Below are 12,985 nucleotides of genomic sequence, written 5' to 3'. Positions count from 1 at the left end.
GCCCTGCTCTGGCTACCCCTGGAAGCTGGTCAGTCTACACACGGTAGAAGCCTGAGAAGTTCCATTTGAGGCTTAACTTGAACTCATGTTCTGGTGGGGGACGTTAGGCATTGAAATCACCCTAACCCTTGTATTTGCAGTCGGGAATGGGAAGAGGGCCCTAGGTTGTTTATTTGTATGGCGTAACTTCTGACTTCCAGTACATTGGGAGTCCGCTTCATCACTGGCTAACAAACATGGTGGGGGGGGGCTCTTCACCCTAATAATAGCCTTTATGACCAACAAACAGATCCAGGTTCCCCCACCCATGGAGTTCAATAGTGTCTCAAATGTCAAAATTGGTGTACAAGATGGATTGTTGGGCATGATTGCATGAGAACAACCCTACAGGGGTATGAGATGTTGAGGTTGAGGCTCACCCCACAGCCCATAGAGGACCTCATCAAGCTGGAGGGAACACTAGGTGCGTTTGCCTACACATTACACACAGAGGTCAATACACTACCATCATCCACACCCTGCTCTCCAGCACCAGCACCACCATCAGTCCAGTAGTCTGCTGAAAGACCTAAAACTGGAGCATGCAGAGCCATGGGGAAACCTAGAACGAGGCTGGCCCATGGGGATAATTAGCATGTTAGTGGAAAAACAGCCTCTCTTTTCAAAACCGAGGGGTAGGACATTCTATCTTTAGAGGATTATTTTGGTTTGCTGGAGTACCTCTGTTAGAGAGATCAGTACTTAACCTGACTATAATGGTTCGAGAGTCTTGGAAGGCCACCATAGAGACCATAAAAGCCCAACAACAACTGGACTCCTGGCAGAGGTGGAATTACAAAACAGGAGGGGACTAGAATTACTGACAGCAGAAAAGGGGAACTCTGTTTATTCCTTAAGGAAGAATGCTGTCTTTATGCCAACAAGTCAGGAGTAACCAGTGGCATAGCACAACAATTAAAAGAGCGAATAACCAAGAGAAGGCGAGAATTGGCAGAATCTTCAAACTACTGGAGTAAGAACTGAAACTGGGCTTCATAACTCCTACACTTAACTGGGCCTCTGACTATACTCATCATTGCCCTCTTGTTTGGGCCCTGAATTCTTGATGCAATTACTCATTTCATAATCACACAAATAGTCTATGAGGTTGCAACTGTTACGACAAAGTATGCTCCCCTGGACACATGAGACAAAACTTGACCTCTAAAAATTGATGCTTGCTCCAAGAAAGTGGAAAAGCATCAAGAGGGGGGAATGTAGGAGAAAATGTCCTGATAAAAATGTATAAAGGAGAGACCCCCCACCATGATGATGAAGCAAAACCCGGCCAACTACCCCTAACCACCCCTCCCCCACACATCTGCTTCTGTAAACTTGCCAGTTCTCACTCTGGTCTACCAAGCATGGACCCAGAAGAAGTAGCCCAAAAAAGCCTTGTCAAATGCCTCTTTGGGGCTCAGACTCCAGAGAGGATCTTCTTGGAGCCCGCTGGGGTAATAAGCCTGAGTTCTCCAATTCCCCGAGTGCTTGCTTGGTTTCTCATCCAGTAAAAGAGCGGATCCACTGCAGCCACAGAGCTGCTGGAGCTGGTCCACTACAGCCACAGGGCTGTTGCCAGAGCTGATACACTGCGGTGCAGAGCTGCTGGGCAGCTGCCGTAACACGTTTCCCCCAGTCCCATAGAGCTCCTGCACACAAGCCCCACTGGCCTTCAATGCCAGATGCTCCAGGGGCTCTTTCTCCCAGTGCCAGATCCCCACACATGGGAATTTGATGTGGGGCTCAGAACTCTCACTCCTGTAGGTGAGTCTCTGTGAACCAGTTAGTTTCCAGTCTGTGAGGCTTCCCACCTGGGAGGTATGGGGTTGTTTATACCATGAAATCGCCCCTCCTACCTCTTGATGTGGCCTCCTCTTTGTGTTCTGGCGTAGGATATCATTTTTAAGGTTTCTGGTCTATTTGGTTGAAGACTGTTCAGCCTTTACTTGTGAATTTTGTTGTTTTTTAGGAGAAAAATTGAGCTCCAGTCCTTCTATTCCACCAGCTTAATCCTATCTCCGGAAATTTTGAAATAAGCTAGAGCATTCTGTTCTTAACAAGCCCTGCCTGCAGGAGAAACTGTTTCACTAGCGCTTAAGCTACTGGGTTCCTTGTTTCTTCATCTTTTTTTCAGGCCACACCTGGGGCACATGGAAGTTCCCAGGCTAGGGGTCTAGTCAGAACTGCAGCTGCTGGCCTACACCACAGCCACAGCAACGTGGGATCCTTAACCCAATGAGCAAGGCCGGGGACGGGAACAGAGTCCTCATGGATGCTAGTTGGGTTCGTTACGGCTGAGCCACCACAGGAACTCCTGTTTGTTTGTTGTTATTGCTTTAACTTTGTGGATGCAACTGTGGCATATGGAAGTTCCAGGGTGGGGATCAAACCCACCCTTAACTTACCTTGGGGGAGGGAACTACCCTACTCTAGCCCCTTTTAGCCTTCCATGAGGGAAAAGGGAAATACATAACTCCAGCCTCTCCAGCCTTCCTGTCCCAACGAGGGTAGCAGGTGGGTGGGTGTTAAAAACAATGGCAAAGTTCACAGTCCAGGAGCCCAGGCTCATCAAAAGACTGAAAACTAATCACAGGGCTATGGGCCACTTCTCCCCACTTCCCACCCTTACCACTGTATTACTAATGGCCTATTTCCTACAGTTTCTTTAGCCAGTATATCATGTTCACCTTTCAACAAAAAACTACAAGCAGACTAAAAGGCAAAAAACACACTTTAAAGAGACTGAACAAGTATCAGAACCAGAGGCAGATACAGTAGGAATGCTGGAACTATAAGGCCAGGAATTAAAAAAACAAAACAAAAAACACAACCTTATGATTAATATGCCAAGGGCTTTAATGGAAAAAGTAGCATGCAAGAACAGATGGATGATATAAACAGAGAGATGGAAATTCTAAGAAGGAAGTTTTCAAAATGCTAGAGAGCAAAAACAGAAATGAAGCATGCTCATTTGACGGGCTCATTAGTAGACCGGACATGGCTGAGGAAAGAATCTCTGAGCTTGAGGATACAATGATACAAACTTCCAGAACTGGAAAGCCAAAAGAGAAAAAATGAAAACAAAAAAACAAAAATCCACCGTGGCGTTCCTGTCGTGGCGCCGTGGTTAACGAATCTGACTAGGAACCATGAGATTGCGGGTTCGGTCCCTGCCCTTGCTCAGTGGGTTAATGATCCAGCGTTGCCGTGAGCTGTGGTGTAGGTTGCACACCCGCATTGCTGTGGCTCTGGCGTAGGCCGGTGGCTACAGCTCTGATTCGACTCCTAGCCTGGGAACCTCCATATGCTGCTGGAGCAGCCCAAGAAATAGCAAAAAGACCAAAAAAACAAAAACAAAAAACAACAAAAAAACCCCACCCTACAATAGAATATCCAGGAATTGTGGGATAATTACAAAAGGTGTTAACACCCTTACAATGGGAATACCAGAAGGAAAACAGAGCAAGAAACAGATGCAATATTGAAAGTAATAATGACTGAGAATCCCTCCCCCATTCATGTCAGACATAAAAACACAGAACCAGAGAGCTCAGAGAACACCAAACAGGATAAATGCAAAAAAACAAAACAAACAAAACAACTAAACCCCCCCAAAACCCTACACAAAGGAGGCATATCATTTAAACTTCAGAAAATCAAAGATACAGAAAAAAACCTTGAAAGAAGCAGTATGGGAAAAATACCTTACCTATGGAGGAGAAAGTTATCCATTACCTCATATTCTTGAAATCATACAAGAAGAGTGAGTAGAATATTTAAAGTGTTGACGGAGAAGTTTCCATTGTGGCTCAGTGGGTTAAGAACTCAACTAGTATCCATGAGGATGTGGGTTCAATCCCTGGCCTTGCTCAGTGGGTGAAGGATCTGGCATTGCTTCAAGTTGTGGCACAGGTCGAAGATGTGGCTTGGATCACATTGCTAAGGCTGTGCTGCAGGCTGGCAGCTGCAGCTCTAATTCGACCTCTAGCCTGGGAACTTCTGTATGCTGCAGCTGTGGCTCTAAAAAGCAAACAAACCCCAAGACAAAAAACAAAAAACACAGAAGGCAGAAAAAATATAGAAGAAAAAACTGGAACAAAGAATAAGGGCAACAAATAGAAAACAGTAACAAATACGGTACATATTAATTAAACTATATGAATAATCACCTTAAACATCAATGGTCTAAATATATCAGTTAAAACACAGAGATTTTCAGAGTGGATCAAAAAACAAGACCCAAGTATATGTGTCTATAAGAAACTTGATTAAATATAAAGACACATGTAAATTAAAAGTGAAGGGATGGAGAAAGATATATATAATGCTGACACCAATCAAAAGACAGTGGGAATATCTATATGAGTTCCAGATCCAGAAGACTGAAGTAAGGAGAATTATTTGGTATAAGGAGGGGCACTGTATAATAATAAAGGGATCAATAATCCAAGAAGACATACATTTATGTACCTGACAACAGAGCACTGAAATACACAAGGCAAGGAGTTCCTGCTGTGATGCGATGGGATTGTCGGCAGTGCTGCAATGCAACTTCGATCCCTCGCCTGGCACAGTGGGTTAAGGATCCAGCATTGCTGCAGCTGAGGCTCAGGTTGCAACTTTGGCTCAGATCTGATCTCTGGCCCAGAAACTCTATATGCCTCAGGGCAGCCAAAAAAAAAAAAAGAAAAGGGAAAGAAAAAATAGACAATACATGTGGCAAAAACTGATAGAACTGCAAGGAGGAGATGACACCAGTGTTAGAATTGGAGATTTTAACACCTCTCTCTCAGAAATGTACAGATTCTGCAGGCAGAGTTGACCTCAGTAGCCCCATCAAACAGCAGGATATAATTGATCTACAGAGTATTTCATCCAATAGTAGGAGATTATACATTCTTCTCAAGCTCACATGGGACATTCACCAAGTCAAACCACATTCTGGGCCATAAAACAGACCCTAACAAATTTAAAAGAATATAAGTCATACAATGACTACTCTCAGACTACAACACACTTCTAAATAACACATGGTCAGAGAACTCTCAAGAGAAATTAAAAAATATTTTGGAGTAGGTGTTTCTGCTGTGGCACAGCAGCTTAGGAACCTGACTGCAGCAGCTGCTCAGGTCACCCCAGAGGTGTGAGTTCTATCCCGGAGCTGGTGCAGTGGGTTAAAGGATCCAGTGTTGCCACAGCTATGGCGTAGGTTGCAGCTGTGGCTGGGAGTCAGTCCCTAGCCTGGGAACTTCCGTGTGCCATGGATACGCCCATACATTTTTTTTTTTTTTTGCGTTTTAGGGTTTGTTACCACAGAGTCACAACGGGAACTCAAAAGAAAAAAGTCTTTTTTTTTTTAAACTAAATGAAAATTAAAACAACTTATCGAAATTTGGGGGATGCAGTGAAAATGTTTAGAGGGACATTGATAGCCTCGAATGCATATATTAGAAAAGAAGAAAGATCTAAAATCAATAATCTAAGATTCCACTTGAGGAGACTAGAAAAATAAGAGCAAATTAAATTCAAAGTCAGTAGAAAGAAGGACATAATTAAAATTATTAATTAAAATTATTAAAATTATAATAAAAATTGTTAAGGTGTAGCTTTAAAATTTTTTAATTTAAAAAATAAATTAAAATATTTAAAAAGGCCACTTTGGGGGTGGGTGTTCATTCACTTAATAAACCTTCAATATGAAGTCTAGACACCCAGCAACTAGGTGCTGAATAAGGGGCTCACAGGGCAGTGGAAGATACCAACTCCGATATAAGATCAGAAAAGTGCTGTTCTAGAAACAGAAACCAGGAGGAGTGAATGGGGGCTGGAGAAAGACTTCACCTAGAAGTAATATTTGGTGGGAATTCCCATAGTGGTGAAGTGGTAACGAATCCAACTAGCATCCATGAGGACTCAGCTTCGATCCCTGGGCCTTGCTCAGTGGGTTAAGGATCTGGCATTGCTATGAGCCATGGTGTAGTTCGCAGACATGGCTTGGATCTGGTGTTGCTGTGGCTATGGTGTAGGTCTGCAGCTGCAGCTCTCATTTGACCCCTAGCCTGGGAACTTCCATATGTTGTGGGTGTTGCCCTAAAAAAAAAAAAAAAAAAAAAAAAGTAGTATTTGACAGAGCCTTGCTTATGAAAGAGATGAGGAAGAAGACTTTTAATTCAATTTAACAAACACGATTTAATCACCTACTCTACCAAAAATACTAAACTCTGTGACTTTCTTGGAATGGATGTTCTGCAAACATTAGCTTTTGTAATATTATTGTGATGCTAGGTGTAGACAGGGCCAGCAATAGCCCAAAGAGCACCTTTGTTTTATTAGAAAAGGCATCCCTCCTCTAGACATTCAGAGATCAAGATCAGGGCTTGTGACCTGGTAAGTGAGGCTAGATCTCAGTCCACTTACAGCCCCACTCACCCCTCATGCTGAACTTCTCTGCACAGTGAACAACCTGCTCAATTGTACATGGCAACACTGGGTCCAGGAAACACTAAGATAAATAAGGCATGATCTCTGCCTTGAGGAGCATCTAGTCAAGAAAAAAAAAATCACATGTGACATAACAAAGGTAGGTGCAAATATTATAAGAAGGAGCAACAAAAGGGAGGTGTGATCAAAGAAGTAAAACATGAAACATGGGACCTGTTTAGGGAAGGCTGAATTCTCTTGGGGACAGAAGGCAGGTAGGAGTTCCCATCATGGCTCAGCAGTAATGAACCAGACTAGTATCCATGACGATCCCTGGCCTTGCTCAGTGGGTTAAGGATCTGGCATTGCCGTGACCTGTGGTGTAGGTTGCAGACGAGGCTTGAATGCGGAGTTGCTGTGGCTGTGGTGTAGGCCGGCAGCTACAGCTCCGATTTGACCCCTAGCCTGGGAACACGCATATGCCACGGGTGCGGCCTTAAAGAGACGAAAAAGAAAAGGGCAGGTAGGTTTATTTCTCTACACCTCTGATTCCCAAGCCTAGAAGATCATCAGAATCACTTGTAAAGCATTTAAGAAATTACGGACTACTGCCCAGAGTAAGGCTGGGATGGAGCCGAAGAATCATTATCGTCACAAGTTCCCCCTGATGATTCCAATGATATTTAGGACTAGAATGACAGGTGGGAACCAAGCCCCCCCCCACTCAGCACTCAGTTTCTCTTGGTGAAGTAATAGTCTTCAGAACTTTCTCCCTGCAATAAAAAGGAAGCGAAAGTTCTGTGGTTGCTCAAGCTGACTGCCCAGGTGTAATTTCAGTTCTGTTTCAGAAAGGGAAAGACCACCTGGGAACTAAAGTAGCTGTTGTATGGAAGGGTGGGCGACACAGGATATTCGAGCGCTTTCCACCCGCTGATACAGCTGCTGTGCGGAGGTGGGGCGAGGGAGGAGGTCCGACACAGGAGAACTACGCATGCGCAGGAATACCCCTGATGACCCCCTCAGAGTAAACTGTTCCGGGGTCTCTGAACCTGGCCATGATGCCCACCCCTCCCGGAAGAGTCTTCCTTCCTGAAATCCTAGATTATGACCTTCGGTTGCGTAATTGGGGAATTCAGTGCTTGGGTTACCAAGTTGGAAAATAAAGCACGTTTCTAGGATACCAGCAAGGCAAACACACACACACACACACACCCACACACACCACACACACACACACACCCACACACACAGGGGGGAAAAGAATTTTGATTTTTTTTTCTTTTTTCTTTTTAGGGCTGCACCTGTGGCATGTGGAGGTTCCCAGACTAAGGGTCCAATCGGACCTATGACTGCCAGCCTACACCACAGTTACAGCAACACAGGATCCAAGCTGCATTTGCGACCTACACTGCCGTTCCCGGCAAGGCCAGATCTTTAACCCACTGAGTGAGGCCAGGGATCGAACCCACAACCTCATGGTTCCTAGTCAGATTCATTTCCGCTGCACCTCAATAGGAATTCCCTGATGTATCTTTTATAAAGCTCTGATGCTATCATAAGAAAAAATAATATTTTCCCTTAGGTTTAGTATATGTTGTTCTTGATTCAAATTACCTGAAGGGGTGGGGTTGCACCACAATTTTTGCTTTTTCATTTTTATTTTTTGTCTTTTAGGGCTGCAGCTGTGGCATATGGAAGTTCCCAGGGTAGGGGTCTAATCGGAGCTGGAGCTGCCGACCTATGCCACAGCCACAGCAACATAGGATCAAAGCCACGTCTGTGGCCGGCACCACACCTCACAGCAACACCAGACCCTTAATCCACGAGCAAGGCCAGGGATTGAACTTGCAACCTCATGGTTCCTAGTCAGATTTTTTTCTGCTGTGCCACGATGGGAACTCCACTCATTCTTTAATGATACTTGAGTGTATGTATTAGGTTATGGCAGGGTATCTGGAAGCCTGCATTTTGGTAGGAAGTGAAACCTACCCAATTATGGGATGTTGTTAGGAATAATCAGAAAGGTCAGCGTCCACTTACGGCCCATCTTTATTGATTAATCTGATGGAGGCACATGGGCCCTCTCTCTGGGAGCCAAAAGCAGCTCAGGATTCTTCTGATCTTTATAGCACCTGATAAATGAAAATATGAAGAATGACTAAAGCAGTGTGATAGATATGGCAGGATATTTGAAATGCTTACATTTAACAAATTAGTGCTTTTAATCACAAAAGATAAAAATGTTATTTTATAATGTTATCCATAAATTATTGCAGATGTCCTCAGGCCATATTAATTCAACATAGATTTTAGTGACCATGGTCCAGAATCAAATCTAATTCTACGGTGACTCTAAGTTATTCTGCAGATAAGGCCAACAGTGAATCTGAGGTCTTTGTCAATGTAGGGTCTGGATTAAATGGCTCTCCTCTCTTTCCCCAACTTGCCTACCATCAAAGAGAGAACGTAAGGCCTACTACAGGGCCTGTTTACTGAATTAATGAGTGCTGAAAGTGCCAGGCAGAGAGGCTCTCATGGATGGATTCGAATTACTCTGAGGGGGAGTTTCTGTCATGGCTCAGTGGTTAATGAACCCGACTAGTATCCATGAGGATGTGGGTTCAATCCCTGGTTTCACTCTGTGGGTTAAGGCTCTGGTGTTGCCATGAGCTGTGATGTAGGTTGACAGTGAGGCTCAGACCCCAAGTTGCTGTGGCTGTGGTGTAGCCACAGCTCCGATTTGACCCCTAGCCTGGGAACCTCCAAATGCTGCAGATGCGGGGCCCTAAAAAAAAAAAAAAAAAAAAAAAAAAAAGACCAAATTGCTATGAGGGCGTCAAATAGGGCACATTGGATAGGGACACATGGGCTGTGTGAAACCTTGACCATTCAATACGCACATTTGCTTGGTCTGCCGTGGGAACTGCAAAGTAGGGAGAACCTGTTTCAAATTCAGGCACAGCTGGGAAAGCGCAAGATTGGTCTTAGAGAGTCTACTTGACTTTTGGACCAAGTCCAGTGCACCCAAGTGCATTCTTGGGTAGCCCCCTCTTGAGTTAGATGTTACATACGGAGAATGGAATGTGCCGTGCTATAGGTAGAGTTAATGAGGGTGCTTTTCTAGCAAATCAACTCCTTGTTTATGCACAATATTTCCTCCTTCGGATATGAAGTCATATGCTCTTCTGGGGCCCTAAGTCTATCAGAAATTAGGGCAAAATTTCAGATCAAGTTGATGGAGAAAACCCCTATGAATGGTAGAATTTGTAGAATTGTCATCTTGGATAGTCCCAGCCTGAACCCTGATCCTGGCATCTGACTGACCCATGACCCTGGCCAAAGATCAAAATCAGAAGGAAGACAAGTTGAGTTTATATGGTGGACCAGTGGTCAGCCAACTTCTCTAAAAGGCCAGAATGGTATGTTAGGCTTTGGGGGCTGTACAGTCTGTGTCGAAACTGTTCGACTGTGCTGTCGTAGCATGAAAGCAAGGGAATGCATGGGGCCGTGTTTCAGTGAAACTTTCTTTCTTAAAAATCAGGGAACAGCAGATTTAGCTCACAGGCTGGAGTTTTCTAACCTTTACTCTGGAGTACCACAGGCAGGAAATTGAGCATCATCAGGAAATATCATCTAGGAGTTCCTGTCGTGGCGCAGTGGTTAACGAATCTGACTAGGAACCATGAGGTTTCAGGTTCGGTCCCTGCCCTTGCTCAGTGGGTTAATGATCCGGCATTGCCGTGAGCTGTGGTGTAGGTCACAGACGCGGCTCGGATCCAGCTTTGCTGTGGCTCTGGCGTAGGCCAGTGGCTACAGCTCCGATTCAACCCCTAGCCTGGGAACCTCCATATGCTGCGAGAGCGGCCCTAGAAAATGGCAAAAAGACAAAAAAAAAAAAAAAGAATATCATCTAATGTGTGATGAAAGCGCACTTTTGACTATAAAGGGACCCCTAGATTAAGTGGGTTTGAATCTCAGATCTGTTATTTACAACTTAAGGGATCTGGGGAGAAACACAAAATTTCTCTCATCTTCAGGCTTCTCAGTTATAATATGGAGATTGTAAAACCTACCCCACCGACCCCAGGATTATTGTGATGCTCAAACGACCTGTAATGCATCAAAAGAAAGAAGCTCCTATTAGTACTGTTATACAATTGCAGAAACACCTTTTGAGTTAAAGCCTAAAGTTCCTTCTTGGAGGAGAGGGTGCTTGCTTCCTCACTATCGGATCTTTAGTACCTGACACATATTGGCATTCAGAATAAAATTTTTTAAAGAGTATTTATTTGTTTATTTATTTACCTAGGCCAACCGTGGCATATGGAGTCCTCAGGCCAGGAATCAGGTCTGAGCTGCCCTTGTGGCCACTCGGGATTTTAACCACTGAACCAGGCTGGGGATTGAACCTGCCTCCTGGCGCTCCAGAGATGCCACCAATCCCGTTGTGCTACATCGGGAACTCCAGAATCAATTGACTGACTTTATACATGAAATAGATATTTTCTTCTCTCAAATCAGTGTGGTATTATTTGAAGAGACTGGACAAATAGAAGCCCACAGTGAAATTATTTGAAACTAGGACATGAACCATTTAAATTCTGGCTTTTATCTGTATGTGGGGCGTGTGCCTGGATCCGCTTGCCTAGGTAATGTTGGGCACATAGAGAAGAGCTCCCATCAGGATATATTACACACATGTTTCCAACTGCACTCAGATGTAGCCTTGGAGGGTTTTCTCTCAGGCCTTTAAAAATTTCTCATCAGTGATAATCTCATCAGAAGAGAATTCCAACTGAGAACCCCTGGGACAGCCACTAGTTTCAACACTGCATCCCATGGTTGGACATGGCCATGGGCACAAACTCCCCAGACCATTATGACCAGCTTGGTACGCAGGTCAGGGGGCTGTTTGGTATTTCACAGATGGGTCATTGCCAAAATAAAGGTGAAAGATAAAAATCTGTTATGAAAACTAGTGATGCCCATGAAAAGAAAATGAAGCAACTGAGTTCCCATTGTGGCTCAGCGGGTTAAGAACCTGACATAGTGTCTGTGAAGATGTGGGTTCAATCCTGGGCCTCATTCAGAGGGTTAAGGATCCGTCGTTGCCACAAGCTGTGGCGTAGGCTGCAGATGTGGATTCGACCTCTAGTCCAGGAACTTCCATATGCTGCAGCTGTGGCCTCTTAAAAAAAATGAAAGAGAGAAAAAACGAAGCAAAAACCCTTGTTATGCTTGCATCTTATCCCCATTTACCTTTCCGTTTTGGAGGCAGCAGTGAACAGAGGAAAGAACATGAGTTTTGGAGGCAGACAGACTTGTGTTAAGATCATGACGATAGCCTGTTAGAGATCTGTGGCCTTGTATGATTTGCTTATTCTCAGTTTAATTTAACTTAACTTTTTTTTTTAGGGCTGCACCTGTGGCATATGGAAGTTCCCAGGCTAGGGGTTGAAATGGAGCTGCAGCTGCTGGCCTACGCCACAGCGACAGCAATGCCAGATTTGAGTTGCATCTGCAACCTATGTACGCCATAGCTCACAGCAACACCGGATCCTTAACCCACTGAGTGAGGCCAGGGATCGAACCCACATCCTCATGGATACTGTCAGGTTCTCAGCCCTCTGAGCCACAATGGAAACTGCTAAAAAAAATTTTTTTTAAAATATAGTTGATTGAAAAACATGGAACGCTTCTCCAGTTTTCATGTCATCCCTGTGCAGGGGCCATGGTAATCTCTGTATTGTGCCAATTTTAGTATGTGTGCTGCTGGAGTGTGCACTTAATCTCAGTTTTACATCTTAAGGTTATTGGGAGAATAAGATGAATCAATGTAAAGAAAAGTACTGGCACCGTGCTGCTTGGGAACCATTCTCGGGTAAGAGTGGAGAAACGTTCTGAGAGGTGGCAGTGTTGTGGGCTGGGTGGCCTCTCCCCAAGGGGGCTACTGCAGTGCCGTTCTTCCTGGGCTTTGCCTTCTACTCAACTTAAGTAGAGTCAGTGAAAAGGAAAAACATTCCTGAGAGCAGATGAAAAACACTCCTGATGAGGGTATGATGCGGGGGGGAAGGCTCTTGGACAATCTTAAAAGAAGTGACTTAGGAGTTCGTATTGTGGCTCAGCTGTAATGAACCCGACTTGTATCCATGAAGATATGGGTTCAATCCCTGGCCTCGCTCAGTGGGTTAGGGATCTGGCATTGCCGTGAGCTGGGATGTAGGTCACAGATGCAGCTTGGATCCTGTGTTGCTGTGGCTGTGGGGCAGGCTGGCCGCTGCAGCTCCTATTCAACCCCTAGCTGGGAACCTCCATATGCTGAGCACCCCCATCCCCCAAAAGACGTGACTTAAAGACTAATGGGGAGTTCCCGTCGTGGCACAGTGGTTAACGAATCCAACTAGGAACCGTGAGGTTGCGGGTTCGACCCCTGCCCTTGCTCAGTTGGTTAACGATCCGGCGTTGCCCTGAGCTGTGGTGTAGGTCACAGACGCAGCTCGGATCCTGCGTTGCTGTGGCTCTGGCA

The 12,985-nt window shown here is 44.8% G+C and overlaps 1 non-coding gene across 1 annotated transcript; it reads right to left on the bottom strand.

Moving 5' to 3' along the window:
* Positions 1 to 12,140: 12,140 nt before the first annotated feature.
* Positions 12,141 to 12,244, bottom strand: LOC125126655 (U6 spliceosomal RNA). The gene has a single exon (XR_007134749.1). It is a non-coding gene; the product is annotated as a U6 spliceosomal RNA (small nuclear RNA).
* Positions 12,245 to 12,985: the final 741 nt, after the last annotated feature.

This window comes from Phacochoerus africanus, chromosome 4 (assembly GCF_016906955.1).
Source record: "Phacochoerus africanus isolate WHEZ1 chromosome 4, ROS_Pafr_v1, whole genome shotgun sequence".
NCBI classification, from domain to species: Eukaryota; Metazoa; Chordata; class Mammalia; order Artiodactyla; family Suidae; genus Phacochoerus; species Phacochoerus africanus.
Note: the sequence above shows the minus strand (reverse complement) of the source record. Positions and strands in the feature narration are given on the sequence as shown.